Source organism: Triturus cristatus, chromosome 2_2, assembly GCF_964204655.1.
Source record: "Triturus cristatus chromosome 2_2, aTriCri1.1, whole genome shotgun sequence".
NCBI lineage: Eukaryota > Metazoa > Chordata > Amphibia > Caudata > Salamandridae > Triturus > Triturus cristatus.
The window spans coordinates 949,546,376-949,567,773 of NC_140582.1; positions in this window are offsets into that span (position 1 = coordinate 949,546,376).

Consider the following 21,398-nt stretch of genomic DNA (forward strand, 5'->3'; position numbering starts at 1 on the left):
AATGGCGCAACAAACAAAAATTGCACACCTTATTTAGAACAGCAAATTGAAAAATAGAAATCAGTAGCGGTGCAATCAATTAGGGAATAACACCCAAACTCCCTACAGGCTCAATCAAAGATTGATAAGATGCAATAATATTGATGCACACGCTGTTAACAATAAAGATACACAGTAAACGATATTAACACATGTGAACTTCTGTTCTTCTTTTATTATTCATGTAAGATCCTTCCAATCCCAACGCGTTTCGTCGTTTTACGGGTGTGTCCCGTACGACTTCTTCAGGGCTGGAAGTAATGAATAACCATTGTAATACTCAGTATTAATAATGGGCATCACACATAATGTGCCCCCAAGATGTGTACCAAGTGCAGAGTAATCACACGTGCATACAGGTGCCTTGTGGTACATTACCCCTGTAACAATTACATATACCTATAACCTAAGGCATTTGATAACTGTTATGACGTAAACATATCAATTCTTTCATTTTGTATACACAAATACAGTATCTCAATAACTTTGTGTCAATCCAATACTCTCTAAATCCTACATTATTTACTCACCACCCTCGTGAGTTACATGCCTCTTATGGTCATAAACAATATTATATAAAAATCTATACCTGAGTAACTGGAATATATTCAACCTGCAAAATAAATAAATGAAATCTAATTACCTCACAAATAAACTGACTCTGTCTCACTTGAGGCACGATGTATCACAATGCCAACAGGATATTTAAATGTACAACAATACCTTCAAAAGCTCCGTGTAATCCCTAGTAGTAATCTCAAATATCGTTTCTCATGTATTTTCGGTCCTTAAACGCCAATATCATGATCCCATAACACCTAAAAAATATTGTAGCGAAACTTAGATGACTCAATAGTCCGCGTACATATCCACTCTGCCACATCAGCCTAGTAGTGCTCAAAAGACCAAGAAGTATACACCTCTTCATCTGAGGAGCTAACAGTCTGGGTTGTTCTTCACCTAAGCGCAGCAACAAGAATACATGTTTAAGCATCACTTTAGAATGACAGTACTCATCACATTTGTTGGTCATTAGAATGCATTGCAATTACAGCCCCTAAAGGCATCACTGATGAAATCACAGGATTAAGCATATACAGCCAGACACCCTAGCAGGAATGTCGAGCAACATAACCCCCTTTGGCTTATGACATCACCTTACACAGGTACTTCACATTACACATGTGACTTTCAGTCCCTCTAAAGGAAATAACGTTAGTAAATGCAGTTCTGGTGCAATTACACCTCTTCACCTCCAGGGGATGCCATTCTCCAGACATCCCCAACTCAGCCCTTCACTCCTTTAATGCACTCCTCAATACACCCCCAGCTATAGATCAAAAGTTCCAGCCCAGAAGGTGATTCAATTCTGGCTGAGCCCTTCAGGGGTTATTTCCTCAGAGTCCCCAAAGACTTAGGGGGGGACTTCTTAATCTTCGTGCTGGGCAGACTGTGTTGCTCCTGCAGCTCCCACTGCACCTTTTCACGCTCTTAGTGGTGACCCCGTCCTCCTGGGGCCTTCACAGTCCAAGAAAAAGCGTTTTCCCTTGCAGGTTTGTCCCGGCCTGCAAGGCATTATGGGGCACTTCCTTGTCTTGCAGCGAATATGGTAGCAGCGGCTCCCCCGAGGAGAGCCACGATCACTGCAGGCGGCCTCCTGCCGCAAACAGACCTCGTTGGGGGAGCCCGGGCCCCCCCGGATCCCCAGGTGAGTGCTTGCAGCTCAGGGAGCCCATCCCCTGCTTCTCTTGTCGCCTCTCTTCATCCTTCGGGGTCCCGATCCCACCGGGAACCCTGCATCGCAGGCACGCAGGAGAGCCACTTGGGGAGCCCACCCCCGGTGGCTCCCGCCGGCTCCCCGTCTGGCCAGCACCTTCACGTGCTGCCGCAGGAGCCTGCATCTCTGTTGTGCTCTGCCCGCTCCTGCGGGCAGACCCAGAGACTCTCACCAGCCCTTCTGGACCTCGGAGGAGTGCAATGGCGCTCCCCTGCCTTCTTCCGGCTGCAGTGGGGGAGTGCGGCGGCACTCCCCCCTCCTCTCTCCTGACACCGGGGCCCCGGGCCCCCACAATCTTCATGGGGAGCGCGACGGCGCTCCCCGGCTTCATCCTCTCTGCCGTAGACATCGGGCCCGGAGTTGGGGGTCCTGGGCCCCAGGGCTCTTCACAGGGGGGCGCAACGGCACCCCCGGCTTCATCTTCTCTGCTGGCAGCTTCGGGGCCATTCTTCACGGGGATTTAGCTTCTCCGCGGGAGAGCCAGGGTGGGCTCCGGGCCCCCCTTCACTAATCTTCATGGGGAGCGCTGTGGCGCTCTCCTCCTTCGGCGGGGGGGGGGGGTGCAATGGCGCTCTCCCCTCCTTCCACTGCACACGGGCCCAGAGTTGGGATCCTGGGCCCCTCGCACTTTTCCCAAGGGGGCCCGATGGCGCTCCCCTGCTCCAGTTCTTCTCGAGGCCAGGGTGGGCTCCTGGCACCCCTCTTTACCAGCTTCACAGGGAGCGCAACGACGCTCCCCGGCTTTGCTTCTTGCGGGACCTGACCCACCCCGGGGGCATCTTTGAGACCGGCGGCGGAGCCCCACGCGCTTCGTCGTCGGTCGACCAGAGGTCAAAGGTCGCCTACCTTCTAGGGGGCATATCTCAGCCCCCAGGGGACCGATCTTCACAATTCTGGCCTCTTCTTTCTCCTGGTGGTGCTCCCCAGCCACTGGGAAAACTCTCATTTGCCCTCCTTGTCTCCAAGAGGGTGCACTCGACAGGGAGCGGTCTTCACTGGCTCCCTGCACCAGACTTTTGCCTGGCTCTTCTCCTGGGCCTCTCTTCTCCCTGCGCACAGGCCCCGGCTTCTGCTCACTGGTCCTGGTCTTCACCTGTGGCACCAGGCAGGGTCCTGGGCCAGTCAGGGGGTTCTTCCTTCCAGCTGCCCATGGCGCCAGGCTCCAGCACCAGTCTTCCTCAGCAGACCACACCCCAGAGAGAGCTCCTCTTTCTGTGCAAGTTCTTTTTAAAGATTTGGGGAGGGGGCTGGCAGGAAGTCTCTGTTTGCCCTATCACACAGCGACACATCACTTCTCTGCCCCGGCTCCGTCCTTCCTACCCAGGCCTCTGGGTTTGTTCAAAATGGCGTCGTCCAGGGGTCTCCTGCCACATGGCCTCTGAATGCCCCTTCCCCCCAGTGCTGCCTTCTCCCTTGTGCAGCTGGCTGCCTGGCACCAGGGGACAGCTGCTGATGGATTAGCCTGTAGCTCCACCCATCTTCTCTTCTTTGGAGAGTAGGCCTTCACTCTTGGAAGGAAGGTCGTTAATCCAGCCTGCTGGGGTCAGCCCACAGCCAGGCCCTGGTTATGGGCTGACTCAGAGAAATATGAAATTTCTGGATGACCCAATACGACTTTGGACTTTGGATTACTTCTTCTCACCAGTTACAGTGGGCTTTAGTGCATGTCTGGAATTTGTAGGCGTTAGGAAAGTAAAACTAGCCCATGGGCTCCACATCCCCATAGGAGAAAAATGAAGTGAAACAGTAAAACACACTGACTTTCCCTGGCATGTTTCTTCCCACTGTACAAAGCCTATTTCCATGTCACCACCCAATTCTGCATAAGTCCTGCCACACCATTCACGTGGTAGCTGCTCCTGGGCTGCACACGCCAGGAACCGTTCCTGCGCAGCCCGCACATGTGTGCCCACGCATGTACACATGTGTCTGCATGTAACCAGCCCGGTGCCCCTTACTCCAGCTGCTGCTCAGCGGCCTAGTCAAGCTAGAGGGACACCAGTAAAATCCACATGCAGTCTCTTTCATCATGAGTTCACTGTGGGTGAGTCCCAACTTATGAGGCTCTCCCACAGTAAAAGCTCAACAAATAGGTGCTCAAAAAGCAAAACATCCGGGCGGCTCAGAGTGTCAGAACCACCTTCTAACAGATGTTTTAGCAGAAGTGGTAAATCCTTCTGCTAAATGAGCAGAACTTATACACATAGTGATGCATTCAGTATATCATTTAGGTGAACATCATTTAGAGAAAACAAGATTAGAGAATTAACTATTAATAGTACATCCAAAGTTAGAAGAGGGTAGATTGCCAAAGTCTTTTATACCTGTGAAACTAGGCAGTTCACCAGGCCTTAACTCAATAGTAGACAGTCTGTCGGCGTTACACTTAGAATATCTAAGAATCAAGCATTGGTAATGTCCCAATCAGAAAAAAAACCTGCCAGAAAGCTAGATTCGTTGCTAATGAAAGGCGCTGCCTTGAGTGAAGAAATTTAAGTAATTTCCAAAATGGCCAGTGAAAACCATGCTGACATCAATAGCTCATATGATTGTGCAAATGAAAATGTTCTTGTTGGATGGACAAGAGAAGGTTTTATTTCAGGACTTTTAAATTCAGGTGCTTCAGGAATCTTTATGGGCATTAAGTATGCTCAATCTCTACAAGTACCTATGATTAAGAAAGCAATCCCTGAGACTCTTACAGCAGTTGATGGCTTCATTCTGTCTTCTGGTACAATATGTTTTCATACACACATGCTTTCTTTCATTTGTAATGGGAGCCATCGTGAAAATTAATAATCAGGTAGATGTACATCCGTTCAGAGTGATTTTTTGTATTCCATGATTGACATTGCATAAACCTAGCATTGATTGTGTGGATAAAACTGTTTGATTGAAATCTGATTATTGTCAGTACGGTTGTTTGAAATCATGTGAATTGCCCAGTAGTCATCCTTTTAGGGCTTTAACAGTACCTGCTTTACCATGTTATTGGTTGTTGACTACTCTACCATCCAGTTATGAATGATTTAATGATGTGTCTGGCACGTATATTACCTCTACACAGGCGTGATGATTGCAGAATGATTTGTTACTTGGCACATCCCTATCTTGTAGTTGAATATGTGCACTCACAGACTTAGAAACAGGACACCTTGGACAATATTTAGATGAGAAAACTCTGTGTCAGGGGTATTCGGAAGGAACGTCGATGAAGAGCCCAACATTGCCTTGTTTTACTGAAAAAGGGTCAGAGCACCCAGCAGGTAACCAGTTGATGAGTCAAGAATGCTGCCAGAGATGCATGAGTTGTTGGTTGCTTGAGTTATCCATATGAATATCATTTTAGGTGCCCAAGGAGATTGTACGGTGGAGAATAGCAGAAGTGCTGTTCATTGTTCAAACTGCTGAAAATGACAATAGACTTCCGCGAATATCTTATGCCGTGACTTACTTACATTGTTATGTTCTCCTTTAACTTTCAATAAAAGAATTGCGAAACAAAAAAACAAACTGCTGAAAGCTTCAATGTTAAATTGGCGAAACATGGTGGTTTGTTCCATAAAACATCAGAATGCTTAGCAATTGCAAGACAAGATCATTGGAAGTTTGATACCCCTAGGGATCTCTTTGAGTGTATTTGTCTCTTACCAGCACACAGTCCCTTGCATTGAACCAGGTCTGCCCCTAACTGAGCCTCATAGAACGTTAGCTCCATTTACTGGATCCAGAGACATTGAATATGTCTTTGGCAACCTTGTTATTTCATAATAAAGCCACCTGTTGTAGAATGTGTGGTGGCCCCAGCCACTTTTCTGTTCATAGACTAATTTGTGTGGAAAAGGTGATGATGCAGTGGGAATCCGCATAGAACAACAGATGATGGCACTCTGCATTGAAGTCCAGTTGTAAAAAGCAGCAGACACATCTGGTTTTCGCCATACTTTGACTGCTCTGATTACAGCCACTGAGGAAATCAGAACATCCCTTGACAGAGGGGGCAATGTGATTCTTATCCTGCGGGATCTTTCAGCGGCTTTTGATATGGTTAAGCCTAAAATACTGTTAGACCGTATGCAGGAACTGGAGATCGGAGACTCAGCCCTGGCGCTACTAAAGTCTTTTCTCTCAGGACCCCATCAAGTGGTATCACTTGGAGAATTTCACTCAGATTCATACTTCTTGCCTTGCGGGGTCCCTCAGGGGTCCTCCTTATCCCCCACCCTGTTTAATCTGTATGTTACACCGATTGCCTCCTTGATCAAAGGCTTTGGAAGGTGAAACCTTCTCTGGTAGAATTGTCAATGAATGCATGTGCGCAGTTGCGCAGTTAGCAAATGGATGGATAGCAATTGTTTGAAGCTTAACTCTACAAAAACAGAGGTCATCCAGTTCAGCAATAATCCGTCCATTTTGTTCCCGGACTGGTGGCCATCGGATTTGGGCTTGGCCCCTACACTAACTTCCAAACCTAAGAATCTGGGGATCATGTTGGACAGGGAGAAAATGTATAAAGACCAAGTCAACAAGGTCACATCCTCCTCCGTCCATTGGCTCAGAATTATCAAAAAAAGTGAAAATATTTCTCATAGCAGATCTTCTGAAAGCAGTAGTCATTGCTCTAGTTCTATCGCAACTGGATTATTATAATAGGCTGTTTGTTGACCTCCCAAAAGGTCCCCTTAAGAAACTTCAGACTATTCAAAATGCGGCCACTCGATTCCTCCATAAAATTCCTAAATAGCAATTGGCTAGGTCATCAGACAATTGCATTGGCTCTTGATCAGCCATCATTTCTCCATTAATAAGGCACTCTGTCTAGCAACCAAAACACTCTATGGGAAAGCACAAGCCTACTTTAAGAAAAACCTTGTGTGGTATATACCAGGCAGAACCCTACGCTCCAGCAAGCCAAGCTCGTAAAGGTTGCTCCCTTCAAACTCTCCACATGGGGAAGTGGCTTTTTCAGAGCCACGGCTCTTCATTGGAACCACTTGCCACCTGAACTGAAAACAGCATCTTCATTCTCTGTCTTCAGAAAGCAACCTAAAACCTGGCTTTTTAACCAGTGATTTTCTACAACACTACCTAGGACACCCTTTGCTCCTTTCTGGTCCGCATAGCGCCAAGACGCCTCCGGGCATTCATGCGCTTTATAAGTTACATCATTCATTCATTCATTTTCTTTCACCCATAGTAGGCTGTATATGCCACTTGCATTTGAAAGCTTTGGTTAGGGGCCTTCTGTCCAAGCATAACTTTTCACCCCCTAATCTTTAATTTTTGGTGACTTAAACATTACATCTAAAGTGAGAGGCGTTTGACCTTTTCAATGAACCTGTTGCCTCCTTCATTGCAAGTTTCCACTTTGGAACCTACCTGAAACAATGTTCTGTAGTTTTGCAGGGCAACATGCTGCAGTGTTTTGTATTGTAATGTATTCATATGCCCTTGTTTTTTAGACATATCTTAAAGTCAGGTGAGACTCATTTGAATGAGGAAACCTCGCCTTTAGAGGAATCCACAATCTAATTAACAATACATTTGTAGCTTAATTGCACAGAAAAAAACATGGTCAGAATACCAGCTGCAGACAACCTTAGTTACTGTGACAATTGTATTAGATTAATAAATCTGAAGTACTGTATAATACAATGTGATATAGGTGAGTATAGTACAAACAATGCAGGGCTCCCAATGTGAATCTCTTTTACAGCATATAATACATAAGACAATGTACAATTCCCAATGGTTGTATAAATGAATTAAAAAAGATAAGGGTAGGTCAAGCGACGTTCATTTCCATTATTCGTCAGTGTCAACCAAACTGGAGGGTTTGTAGAAATTATTTCCTCAAATTATGTGTGGGATCTCCTAAGGACGTAGTCATTCGACTAACACACCACCTCAGTGTGGTATGTGGATCTGTCTAGTGTGTAGATTGTATCATCCATATGATTCCAATTGACGGCTCTATAAGTCCATCAGGTGTACTAAGTTACATCGCTGGCACCCTCAATGCTTTGTTTTTGAGACAACCTTCTTCTGTACTCTTCAAAGATGTTCATATATCTTGTAACATATTATATCTCTCTATATATATACATCTCTATATCTCTATACCTCTCTCTCTCCCTCTATATATATATATATATATATATATATATATATATATATATATTACCTACTGGCGGTCGCCAGTAGGTAGTTATAGTTAGGACCACGTTTCCATAGGAAATCCGCAACATTCTATTTTGAATAACTTTGGCGCCGGTCGACGAATCCTCGCGAATTTTTCAAAATAGGTGGGGCGCTACGCTCCGCTCCTACCCTGAAAGTCTCGGGGGGATTCGTCAAGCGGGGGCTGAGATAAAAGGGGGGTCCCAAAACGCGTTTTTCCCATGCATTTTTCCATAGGACCTTTAGACAGGGCTACAGCCCGAACGGCTGAACAGAATTACTTGAAATTTGGCAGAGAGGTAGTCCTCAGGTCAAGGAAGTGCCTTTTGTAGGTTTGGTGTAAATCTGTTCAGTAGATTCTGAGAAAATAGCCTTTAAATCAATATATATATCTGAGCCAGCTTACGGTGCGCTTACGGTACGCTTACCGTACGCGTACGGTGGCGTGCGCGAGCGCGATTCTGATTGGCTCTTAGATCTTAGTAAACATTCGAATCGGCCGAAACCAGGAAGCGGCGGCCGCCATTTTCTCTCTCGCACTGAGAGTGATGATGAAAATACAAAGCACAAAAACATGTAAAGGGGCTGTTTAGACAGCTCCCACACACATAGCCATGTTGAGGGAGTCCCCAAAGATCCCCCAAGGCCAAAAACGGATTTTATTTTTTTTCACTAATTTCGCCGATTACGCTTACCGTACGCGTACGGTCAAAAATTATATAAAAAAAAAAATTATCCACACTCTCCCCACCCCGTGTGCAATTGGTGGCCGAAGGCCACCAATTGCGCATGGCTTATAACAGATGAGATAAACTATAATATTTAAAAAAATAAAAATAAAAATAAAAATTATCCACACTCTGTCCACCCCGTGTGCAAATGGTGCCCGAAGGGCACCATTTGTGCATGGCTTATAAAAATTACGAAAAATTAAAATATTACCTTTCAAAACGAAGTGCATCATATGTCCTCCATGTGCGCACGGTGCGCGAAGCGCATCGTGCGTACATGGCCCATCTAGCGTAACGTGGGCACGCGGTGCGCGTAGCGCACCGCGTGCCCACCGTGCGTGCACGGCACTAACTGCGTAAAGTGGGCGCGCGGTGCGCGAAGCGCACCGCGTGCTTACTGTGCGCGCACGGTGCGTGCGCGCACGGAACGAACTGCGTTAAGTGGGCGCGCACGCCACGAATGGCGTAATGTAACTTAGCATTTAAAAAACCGTACAAATTCACTGAAAAAACCATAGGTTTCACACATGTTATAGTTAGGAATTAGCATTTAAAAAACCTTGCAAATTCACTGAAAAAACCATAGGTTTCACACATGTTATAGTTAGCGGAAATTTTACTGATAAAAAACCAATGAAATTCCCCCGTTATAGTTAGTGCAGGCAACTATAACTCACGCGACCGCAATCTTCTGCTGATGACATATGTGTCTTTATGAAAAAAAAATATTTGTAATATATGTATAGCTAAAAATGTATGGAAGAAGACATGGGCAAATAAGTGTCTAAATACAGTATTAGCATCAGCAGAGGATTGCGGTCGCGTGAGTTATAGTTGCCTGCACTAACTATAACGGGGGAATTTCATTGGTTTTTTATCAGTAAAATTTCCGCTAACTATAACATGTGTGAAACCTATGGTTTTTTCAGTGAATTTGCAAGGTTTTTTAAATGCTAATTCCTAACTATAACATGTGTGAAACCTATGGTTTTTTCAGTGAATATATATATATATATATATATACTTGGCATGACCTATATTTAGTAGCTTATGCTCCATTGGCCCTCGTTTTCTGGCTATGCTTAGGGTTGTCCCCAATAACCCCAAGATAGCTGTAGAATTATCACAATTATGTTAGCATATAAGGCCCCCTAGTTATGGTAATGTTGGCCATATTACTTTGCAGATGCCCTCTGCAATAAATCCTGTTCTCGCCTTTTTTTACACACATACAGATTCATTGATACTCACCAAATCAGAAAGTACCTTCCTGTTGCTCAACCCCAAGGTCCTATTTATTTGCTTGTCAATCTGTATTTATTTAAGCAATCGTAATATTTTATATATCACACCAAGTATTTAGAATATGTCAAAAAGATAAAGTTGATATAAAATCCAAATAACTTTTATCTACAAAACAAAACCATGCTGCAATTCTTCTTTATATAACATGCAGCATGATAGTATTTTTAGTGTAGATGAATGACTGAAAAGAGGCTTTCAATTAAAATAGAGTTCAGGAGTTTGCTTGTATATTCTAAAATGCGGTTAGTGCTCATTCATTTGCCGATAACAACTCAAAGCATTCCAGTCTCATAAAAGTCATGTAACCTCTTCAGGACAAAAACAAGGACTTCTCAATCTTTTTCCCTTTTTTGATATCCCTGTCCCCCGAGACCTCGATTTTTGTTGGTTCAACATAACTCCTGAATGCTTCTTTTTGGGAATATTTTCTGTCACCTCAAGACACAGGTCAACTGAAGATAGTAGGATATTAGTTGCCTAGCAAAAGGCACAGTTGTGTTTATAGATTTGGGTTCGTACCTTCATCCCTCAAAAAAGTGATTACTTTATCACTGTTTGTAAGCTTTATGTACTGCCTGGAACTTCTAAAGATCAATTCACCACAAAGGATGTTTCTAGTGATGCTATTGGTGTTGTTTTAGCAGAAGGTGTCACATGCACAGGTAGTTGTTTTCACCATTGGTGGGCGATGCTGTTTGGATGTTACTGGAGTCACCACTGTGCTCAGCAGAGGTTGGTGAAGATAGCGCCTCAGTTGTTCCCCCCAGAATTCATAATATTTCATCTTCAAGTAGATGACCCAACATTTATGAATTGGAATATATATTTTAAAAGAATCTTTTTCTCTGCATTTTATATAAACAGTACAGAGCAATTTTCATGTGTCAATTACTGAAATGTCTTGGCGTGGGGGTATAAATTGAAATATTTAAGACTGAAAAGGGAACAAAGTTCACATCCCATTTTTGCACCATGGATCCAGTATAGTAGCACAGATGGATGCTCTCTTTCGAGGACACAAATGTTTTTTAAACCTGGTGTTTGTGCTTCCTGTGTCAAGATCTCAAAGGCTGTAAGCATTTTTAATCAGTCACTGTATCGCCCCCCCCCCCCCCCCCAAACCCCTTGTCAACATCCTTTCACATTGTTTTGGCAGTAGCATCTCCTCCCCTTTGTAACATATAATCATTTGTGGTCTTGTATTGCTCAAACAGGTGTTGTAATATGTGTAAGAAATGGTTTTAGAGGACCGGAACCTACTTTGTAAGTGCTTTTACATAGACGTTTTAGCACGTTTAATGATACTCAAGCTCTTTTGGACTTTAAAGGAATTACTCAAATGTGTGCAAATTCTCCCCAAGAGGCTGTATATTGTGAAATATGTCTTACTTTTTGAGGAAGGACCTACTCAATCAGGATGATGCAGTGGGCTAAACAAGGCACTCTGAAGTATCCTCCATCTGACAGGGCTTCGAATGTGTTACTCCCATTGGCAATGACAAATCCAATCCTCCTGGGACTCCTGTGTTAAAACCTTTTGTAATATTTGATCTTGTAATTGGCATCTGTGAGTTCTTTGTTCATGGAAAACATTGCAACAGTTAGATACCAACAAATGTCTTGAAAAGCATTCGTACTCGTGGCATTGAGTGATAACCTTCTATTAATCCCCTTGAAGGAAGAAGGTCCATTGTGCCATGATGCACCTATAGTCTATATTGACAAATAGTCCATATATCTGCATTGAGATGGGCCTGCATTGTGTCAGCAACCAACATGAGCACCTCACAGTATGGGTTTGGTGATGAGGTGCATTCTCTCATCAAGTGGTTTCCATGTGCGAATCTTGCTTGCACGTTTCTGGGTTACTGTGCGATCCCCCGTTTCCTTGAGTCAAGTAGAGGTTGCTGCTGATGCTAACTGCACACTATGAGGGGCAGGGCTTTTTGTCCTCCTGATGACATATTCATTTCCATTATCCTCATCTTCTCCTTCTCTCAGTTCAGGTTATTGTGTCTCCACAAAAACATTCTTCCTTAGCTGCTGTTCTCATGTGATGGAATGTATATCTTTCATATCAGAATGTGGCCTCCCAGTACCAAGATGTCCACTTATCTTCAAGCGATTCACTAATTTTCTGGAAATCTAGCAGTCTGCAATGTGTCCATCATGCTGCGTAACTATCAATAAAGTCTGATGAGGCTAGGCTGTGTTTTATTTTGCTTAGGGTGGCTTGGAGTGTGACCTTGGTGTGGGCTTTTGCTGCTATTTTGGAAATTTAAAAAAGATGAAGGTAGGCGGTGATGGTACAGACACACACTGAAAAGAGATGATTTGCACTTCTCAGTGCTACTCTTGACACAAACTACGATGCTTTCTGAAAACCTTCTTCTGCCTTGTCTCCCATGACAGGACATGACTCTGTCACCTTTATCTGAAGAGAGGCTTGGAGAATATAGGGTAGCTGGCGTTATTTTTTTTGGGGGGGGGGCGAAGAGATGGCCATGGATATAATAGAAGAGCAGAGTCCACATCCTGCTGTGCATCAGGTGCACCGTTCTGCTGTGTAGCAGGCACAACATCCTGCTCTGGTCCTACCACAGAAGAATGAGGTGAAGTAGACACTTGTTCTGGTTCTCTCTGCTTGGAAGATTCTGTTTCCAGGGACAATTTCATTTATAACTCATTGGTCTCAACCATGACTGCCGCCGCCGCAGCACCGGGTGGTGGTAGTACTGCTGATCAAGAGATGATCCCAAGGTTTTTCTGCCTAGAAGATGGTGCAATAGCTACACCTCGCACCTTTCTGGAGAAAGGAATAGACTTCTCACTGACCACTTTCTTGTCAGGAACCTCTTTCTTGCATGCCATCCGTTAACTTCTTGTTGATCAGCACTGAGCAGACAAGCCTCTGGACTCTACCGCGGCTAATTCACTGACCTGTCTCCATCTCATCCACCTGCAGGAAATACAAAGTAAAAATTAAAGTTGTCAGACATGGTCATTGTAGAGATTGCAATTCAAGTTATCATAACATATAACAATAACACCAGTGTGTAAACGAATCAAGACCAGGCCCTAAATTAGATAATAACTGTTTAAATGCTGGTAGTATAGAAATATTACAAAATGTTTCTGTAACACTATAAACTGCCTTGATACTGACCGTTGATGCAATGAGTCTGACAGAATACTACTACAGCAACCTCAGGAGCAGGTGGTAAAATGAAAGCGATCATAAGTGTTTGGCGTCCCTCCAAGACTCATAGGAACCCCAGTGAGTACGGGGAGAGCCTGGCAACGTTTGTCACATCACATCGGTCAACACAACAACATGAAAACAGAAAAGACTGATTAAAATGAAATTGTAAAGTGTCGTCATCAGATAGCCCTAGACAACAGTCACTTCAGCCATAGCAGTAAATACACATTAATTAGCCAACGGATACGTTTCAGATCATGACCCGAGAAAAGTTCCGCTAGACCTTCTGGTACCAAAGGCTGTGTCAGCAGAGCAGCAAGAGGCAGAAAACCTGGTAGCTGCAACCTTCTGCCAACCTGCTGAGTATTACATGAGTAAGGTGTATTTGAGGTAACTATCACTCCTGTGAGACTCACAGGAGTAGAGGACACGAAACCCTCTCTAGTTACAAGCAGATATACTCAAGGATTCACACTAGGAATGTATGTTGTGTTTTATTAAAACCAAAAGCCTTTCCTGTTGTACACAATATGACTAGTTTCTATAAAAATAAACAATGTAGTGCCAGGGATATTTGTCAACAGATAGAACTGCAGAAAACACTGGAACATTGTGATGGTAATTTATGATTTCTCTACATTGGTATCCCTGACTCCTCCCTGCCCTCTGTCTGCTAAGCTCATCTTAACACCACAAGGGGGATGCTACGAGTTTCTTAGGTGACTGTACTCACGTCTGCATATCGGTTATACAACAACAGAAGCAGCGCTCAGGGGGAGATAGCTGTTTTTCCTGTCACAGGAGCTCAGTTGTCCCCATGCAGGCAGATAAGCTTGTTCGAAGACTGAAAAAGCCTTTTATGGAGCAGCCTTCTGCAGTCAAATGTGTTTATAAGTATAATCTCATCTGCACGACCCTCAACCTTCAATCCCCGGATTGAAGTTCCTTTCTTGCTAACAGTATTTCAATTCAGCTTATCAAATCTGCCTTGAACATTGGTAAATGGTTTTAAGTAAACAATCAATATAGATGCCCCTCTAGCCTTTCACCTATGTATGTTCTGCGAAACATTGTTTACTGTTTAGAAACAATAAGTGAGAAATCAAGATATCAAATTCTATGAAACCTTCTTAACTATTTAAAAATAAAAACAAGAAAATCAAGGTATCAATGTATGATAGAACACACATTTAAAAAATATATTTGGGCAAGCTGGATTTTCACATTGCACTGAAACAAATATTTTAACGACATTCGCAATCATGCATTCATACTCAAATACGGACACATAAATAAATTAACACAAATAATGCAAAAGGGGGATACCTAAATGAAAAATAAATGAAGATAATATTACATACGCTAACAAACATATACAGAAAATGGTGGATAAGCACTCTGCAAGGGAGAAGATACCTGAGAACTAAAAAAAATAACCATCTTTCTGGGCCTGAAGTCGATCGCAGCCACCATGCAGGCATGAATATAATAAATTATTTACAAGACGAGGCTTAGGTGGTGCACAGATCTGGAAGGTCAGCCACTTGATCTTCCAAACAGGAGCACAACTTCATAGATTAATTACAAAAGGTTGATCAGCACCCACCATTGGCCATGTAAGATATATATGTATCACAGATGGTTTAGGTTACATAGTGCACAGATTCCATCAAAGTTTTTCTTAAAAGGGGTTTCTTTATTCACAGCCTTGTTCTTTTTATATAAAACTTTTCTTCCTTAAATCTCAATATAGCCAATGCGTTTCATCCCTTAACAGAGACTTCTTCAGGGATAATAAATACAGACAATACATTAATTTTTTTAAATCATTCTACAAAATCTTTACACACAAGACGCCAACTATTTGTTCATGTTGCATTTGTGGGAAATACTATGTGCACAGTGATTATGGCAATATAGTACAGAAGCCAACCTATCTTGTGATTGCATTATATACAATTATATGACCTGCTAATTTGAAATACATGTACCATATACAAATAGTTTTTAAAACTTTGTATGTATTGTCTGTATTTTGTAGCCCTGTAGAAGTCTCTGATGAAACGCATTGGCTACATTGAGATTTAAGGAAGAAAAGTTTTATATAAAAAGAACAAGAAGATTGTGAATAAAGAATCTTTTTTAAAGAAAAACTTTGATGTAGCCTCTGCATTATGTAACCTAAATCATCTGTGATACAGACATATCTTACATCAGGGTTCTCCAAAGTTGGTTCAGGAGGGCCGGATCCATGCACGATTTTTAAGCGAACTACATTTATATAAATGGGGATATGCTCAAAATCTGGCATGGATCCAGCCCTCCTGGAATGACTTTGTAGAACCCTGTCTTACATGATCAATGGTGGGTGCTGAACATCCTTTTGTAATAAATATAATACATTTAGCATGAAATCAAGGGCATCCTTGGGCAATTAAAATATATTGAGAATATCAGCAGTGCGAATGGGGAAATGCATTAAAATTACTGAGAAAAGCAGTTGTTGCCTACAGAGGGTTAGGGCCCATGCAGTATATCCCGAGGCCCCACCACACAAAAATAGCTCATTGGTCTTTCAGTTGTGCCCCTTATTCTACACAGGAGCCACACCTGCAACCCCAGGTCCAGACTCCTGGCCCTCCAGTCAAAAAAGTAAATACATCAAAAAAAAGAGAGCTATTGTGCCTACTCTCTACCTTATTAGCTCATCATTAGAGTCAGTTTGCAAATAAATTAACTTTCTTTGCCTTAAAAGTGCAAACAACAGTGGTGGATATATAGCAGAGAGTGCAGACAAAGGATGAGTGATGCTTTCCTTCGAATGACCAAATCCAAAATGAACAAGGACTCAATAAAGAACAGAGAGGCGACAACAGTACAGGAAGAAGGAGTTGTTCAATTATGCGGCAAACAAAAATATGGATTCTGCGCACTAAACGGGGATGCTCTCGAGTAAAAAATTCCACTCGAAAATTATTTGCTTAATAGTTGAGCCTAACAATAAAAAAAACAGTACGTAGAACCAATCGTTCGCATTTTGAAAGCCGTCTATTATTCTTACCACATTCCACAATACCTTTTTTTAACTGAATATCTTGCACGATATGGAGTAATATTTTGTCAGATTACACTAGAGCACTAATAGTTTTGCCCTTGCTTCTTCATAACGAACACACAAATACTTAATTCGCGCTACGAAAAGCATAAACCTATATACTTTATTAAAGCATGTGCATTGTGTTTCAACCATGAAAATATGAAAGTGAAAGGAGCGCGTCTGTCAGATTATTGAGCACAATCGCCACAGTTTATTTTAGAGAAATAAAAATAAATATAGTCTTCAAGAGATTTAAAAAAAGCTTGTGGTGTCCTCGTATGTTCGATAGAAAGCAAAGGACACCCTAAAAACAATTGTAAAATTAGTCATACTTTCTGCAGCCCACTATTCTCTTTTCATTTGTTGTTATCTGGTGACACCTGCTGGACACATTTGCCCACTGCACTTCCTGGGTTACACCGAAATTGCTGAAAAATCCAGACCGCTGATACGTCAAAGGTCAAATCTCGTATCGTAGAAATTACCTTAAATATGTGCACGATTGTTTGTTTAACAATTTTCCTTACATTGTTTGTCTCTTAAAGTCAGTGGTCGAAGTGGGGGGGGGGGGGGGGGGAGGTGCGGCAGCGCACGGCGTGCCCCTACTTCTTCAATTCCAGGGATTTCGTTGATTCGTTCCCCTACTTTTTTATTTTGAAAATGCGTCCCGGGACGCAAGCAATCACCATCGCCTATAAATAAAACCCGGTGTTCCTGGCGTTCGAGGACGGGCGGCAGAGAAGTAACAGGACTCTGTCTTTTCCTTCTTACCCAGAGAAGAAAAATACAGTGTCCACTTCTGCTCTGTCGCTTCAGTTGCCCCCCTCTTTCCTTCTTCCCTCTCTTTCTGTCTAGCAGTACTTCTCTTACAGAAAACCGAGATTTCAAGACGGGGTTTTCACACTCTTTCCTCTCCTTCCTTTTATTTGCTCCCCTGTGAAATGGATCCAAAAAAGAAAATAATTTTTGCTGGAAATGTCGTATTTTAATTCCAAAGTGCAGCATCTGGAATAAAAGGTTAAAAATAGGAAAAATAACTAAATAAAGTAAGACAGAGTGGTAACAAACTGACCAGATTGATTTTATTCACACCCAAACACATCAGCGCCACTTTTACAGAGTTTGCCAATAAAGCGCTATTTTTGTTTTCTTGTCTTTGTTTTCCCTGGGCTTGCACCTAGTGCACCAGTCCTGGAGGTACTGCAAAGTGTGGATTGGAAAACAAAATGTGTACTGCGGCTCTGCGTTCAGGGATGTGGTCTTTTTACCATGCTGCTTACGTTTTGTAAGGATATAAGCAATGGACATTGAAATGGGTCCATTCAGGCCCCTGTAGTCATGTCCTTAACTTTTCAGGCAAAAGCACTCACTGATTTCTGAATAGTGAGTGTAAACGCATTAAGGTAACCATGTTGTTCCTGCTTACATTTCACATGGTTTGCTAAATTTTACATTCCCTATGAGGGTTTGCTTTTTCCAGGATGTGGTTTCTTTTTTTTGTAGGCCGCATTTTGCTCTTGTCTAGTGCGTCATTTAAATTGAGCCTCATCCAGGTGTTTATAGCCAGCAGCAATTGGGTTGTAGTTGAAGGCAGTGTGAGTTTTTCTCAGTGGGTCAGTATGGTGTTCAGCGGGGAGAGGATGCGGCACTATGGCCAGAGCTACTGAATTTGTAACTGGGGAACCAGGTTCAGCCTTAATAACCAGTCCAACAGACCACTCTCCTGAGGGAGCACAATCCCATGCTAGACCTTAGAAGGCTGTGCAAGACCTTAGAAGCCCTGGTGTCTTAGCACCAACAGGTGAACCCTAGCAGTGGCAAGTGTGGGTTAACCTTCAAGGTTTGTCCATCACAATCCATACGGAAGTTCACCTCCAGTCTTGCAGACAGGCCTATGAAGCAGCACACTCTAGAGCAACACTGACTCTGTCACTGAGGTCACAGGACCCTTGAGAAGGGCCAGCTCTAGGGCAGTGCAACCGGTGTGACCGCACCGGGTGCTGACTTTGGGTGGAGGCATTATGTTTGCAAGTATATTAAGGTTTTAAAAGCGCTTGCTGCCTCCTTCCTGGCCTCCAGCAATGTTCGGCAACAATAAAAAATTCATGATGACTCTGGTGTTTAATGTTCTTCCTAGAGAGAGATCATTTTGTCTAGTGGAAGTTTTGATTCATGGAAAGGTAGCTCAGAGGGTTAATATGCCTGCTGCAAAGAACAAGTACCATACAGATTGTGGGAAGTTGGCCTGGTATATGCTGTCCACTAGTTATAGTGGGCACCTTGTACCAGTCCAAACAACCCTTATTGATGATAGGTTTAAAGACAACCTTTATCGAAAGCTATCCTAGTGGTAGCTATGGAGAGCAGCCTTCAGGCTAAGTCTTGAAGGAGTGTAAAGTAGCTTGGTTTACCAGATTATAACCTCTTGAATTACTAAATGAAAGGAGATCCACACAAGGTATATATAAAATATATGTATTTATTTCTAAACACTCACTACTAATCTCTTTATGAGATTAGAGTCCAAGATAAACAAAAATACAGTTCTAAAACGACAGTAAATAGCACAATATACAATGGGCCCTAGGGGCGGACCAAACCATATATTAAGAAAGTGGTATAAGAACCACAACTTGACTAGACACAGTGCCTAAAGCACGTAGAACCACTGGTACCCAAAGGAACCACCCAAGGTAGTGACACGGGAGACCCAAGGGGGACGCGTGCAGTGTGAGAACACAGGCGCGAGACCCGTACTATTTTATGGGAAAGTCGCAGTTGGAATTTTAGAAGTTAAGGACACTTAGGAGAGGACTTTGAGCAAACCCCTTTAGACGTAGGGGGTTCTAGGGCCAGCACCCACGGAAGCACCGGAGTACTCGTTACCTCATCCAGGGAAGCCGGGTGCATAGGTGTCAAATGGTGTCGGGGATCGTCGTTGATTTCAATGGCGATCTGCTACAAAGTGCTGCTGCCGGGAAGGAGGAAAGTGTCCGGTGTGATCCAAGCCTGGATCGAAGATCAGAGAACCTGAAAGCAGAGGGGACAGAGTCTGGGTCACTTGCCAGTGACTAGGGGCACTGTAGACGAAAGCCTACCAATGTTGGGTGATTCAGGTGCGAAGAGGCGAAGCTTGACTCTGTAGCCACGAGGACCAGGAGGCGTTGATGACAACCAGAAGTTGGATTTGAGCTGTCCCACAAAGGATGTCGAGTGCTGCGGTGTCGGTGCTCGTATTGAACACAACAAGCCTTGGCAACAGCAACCCATGCAGGAAGAGAAAAGATGCTTCGGTGCGGACCAGCAAGTTCCTGAGGACTCCCCAAGCAATGGAGAGACAGGGCACGTCTAGAGCAATCAGGTAAGCCTAATTACAGGTAAAGTTGCCTTCACAGGGACCCACCAGTTGATGGACTAGGGATCGCGAAGAGACCTCGAGAGGACACACAAAGGGCCAGCTCACGGAACACTTGTGGAGTGTAGACGGGCAATCTTCAGTGCAAATGCTGCTCGGGGTCAGGGCTATAAGTAATCCAAAGCTCAGCTGCAGGAGTTGTTGGAAAGCTGATGCTTCTGCAAAGTGACGTGGTGTCCAGGGTTTCGATTTGCACGGTCGCCATGATGGATACGGGCCTCAGACTTGCTGTGGGCACTGATCGACCTCTAAGACCATGGAAACCCACCCCCTGTGTTGCAAAATTCTTCGGAGGCTGGCGGGAGCTTTGGAGCTGCAAACCGGTCAGATGTGTCTTTGGTGCCTGCCTTGCAGGGGAGTAACTCCTTTACTCCAAGGGAGATTCTTCACTCATCTAGTTCAATGTAGATCATTGAAGTTCCAGTATTCAGTATCAGAGTTTCGTCCAGGTGTAATCTAAAGTCCTGTAGCCAGGGGTTCTTTTCTTATACCCAAGGAAGGGGTGGGACAAACTCTAGGGACCCACCTATGGTAGGGTCAGGAAAGAGGGGTGGCTACACCAATTTCCTTTGTCCAGTTTCACGCCAGAGCAGGGGCTGGTAGCCCCTGCAACCAGTTTGAGCTGGACTATGCACAGTGACACCAAATAAGCCCCCAGTGCTGAACTTCAAAGCACTCTTGGAGTGCACCCACACAGCCCCAATACACTAAAGTCTTTCTGGGAGGTGGTGACACCTCCCTGTGACAGGAAACCTATTGTCCAGGCCTCCCCTGCCGGAGTTTCGTCCAGCAGCAGGAGGGCAGACTCGTGTCTGTGGCTGGCAGCATCCATTTTGTGATGCCAGGGCTCTGTTAGCTGGTACCGGGTATACCGGTGCTGTCATGTCTCTCCCTCTAGAAGGGTGGGATCATACTCCCACACCAGTTACTGGTGTGGGGGTATGATTCCAAAGTGTTTGACACCAAATACGACATGTTTCCGTGCAGCCATCCCAAAGTTAGCATTTACCGTTTGGTTATAATGCACTTAAGAGTGTATGGTTTGGCTGCATCACAAACAACCCCAGAATAAAGGTTCTGAAGGCTGCAGAGGGGCTCTGCTCAAGCATGGGCACCCTCTCACATAAAACCCAGCACCCTGCCTTCAGGATTGGGAAGGCCTGCCATGGGGTGACTGATAGGTTTATATGTGCAGTGATATGGAGAGATATAGTGAATCTATATCTCAGTAAGGGGTGCATGCACCACCTTACCCAGGCTGCAGTAGCAGACCTGTGGTGTCATTGTTGAAGGCTTCCCAGGGGTGGCACAATACATGCTGCAGCCCCTGGTAGGCCTCTGGGGTACCTATGCCCCTTGTACATAGTATACATATACTAGGGACTTATAAGGGTACCCCAGAATCCAATCTGGAGTGTACCTATAGTACTTGTAATCAATTTAAGGGAGAAAGCAGATAGGCTGGGGTCTTGAATAGCAGGATCCCAGCCAGACTAAGTCGAATACCAGCAAAACACCAGGAAAAAAGTGCGGGCAACCATGCAGTCAGATTCCACCTTCCTACACAGATCACAAAGTGCACATAATGTAAATAGGTCAGTGGGCTACTGCTTTTGTCAGAGAGATACTTTTGTTACTTGCAGTTTATAAGT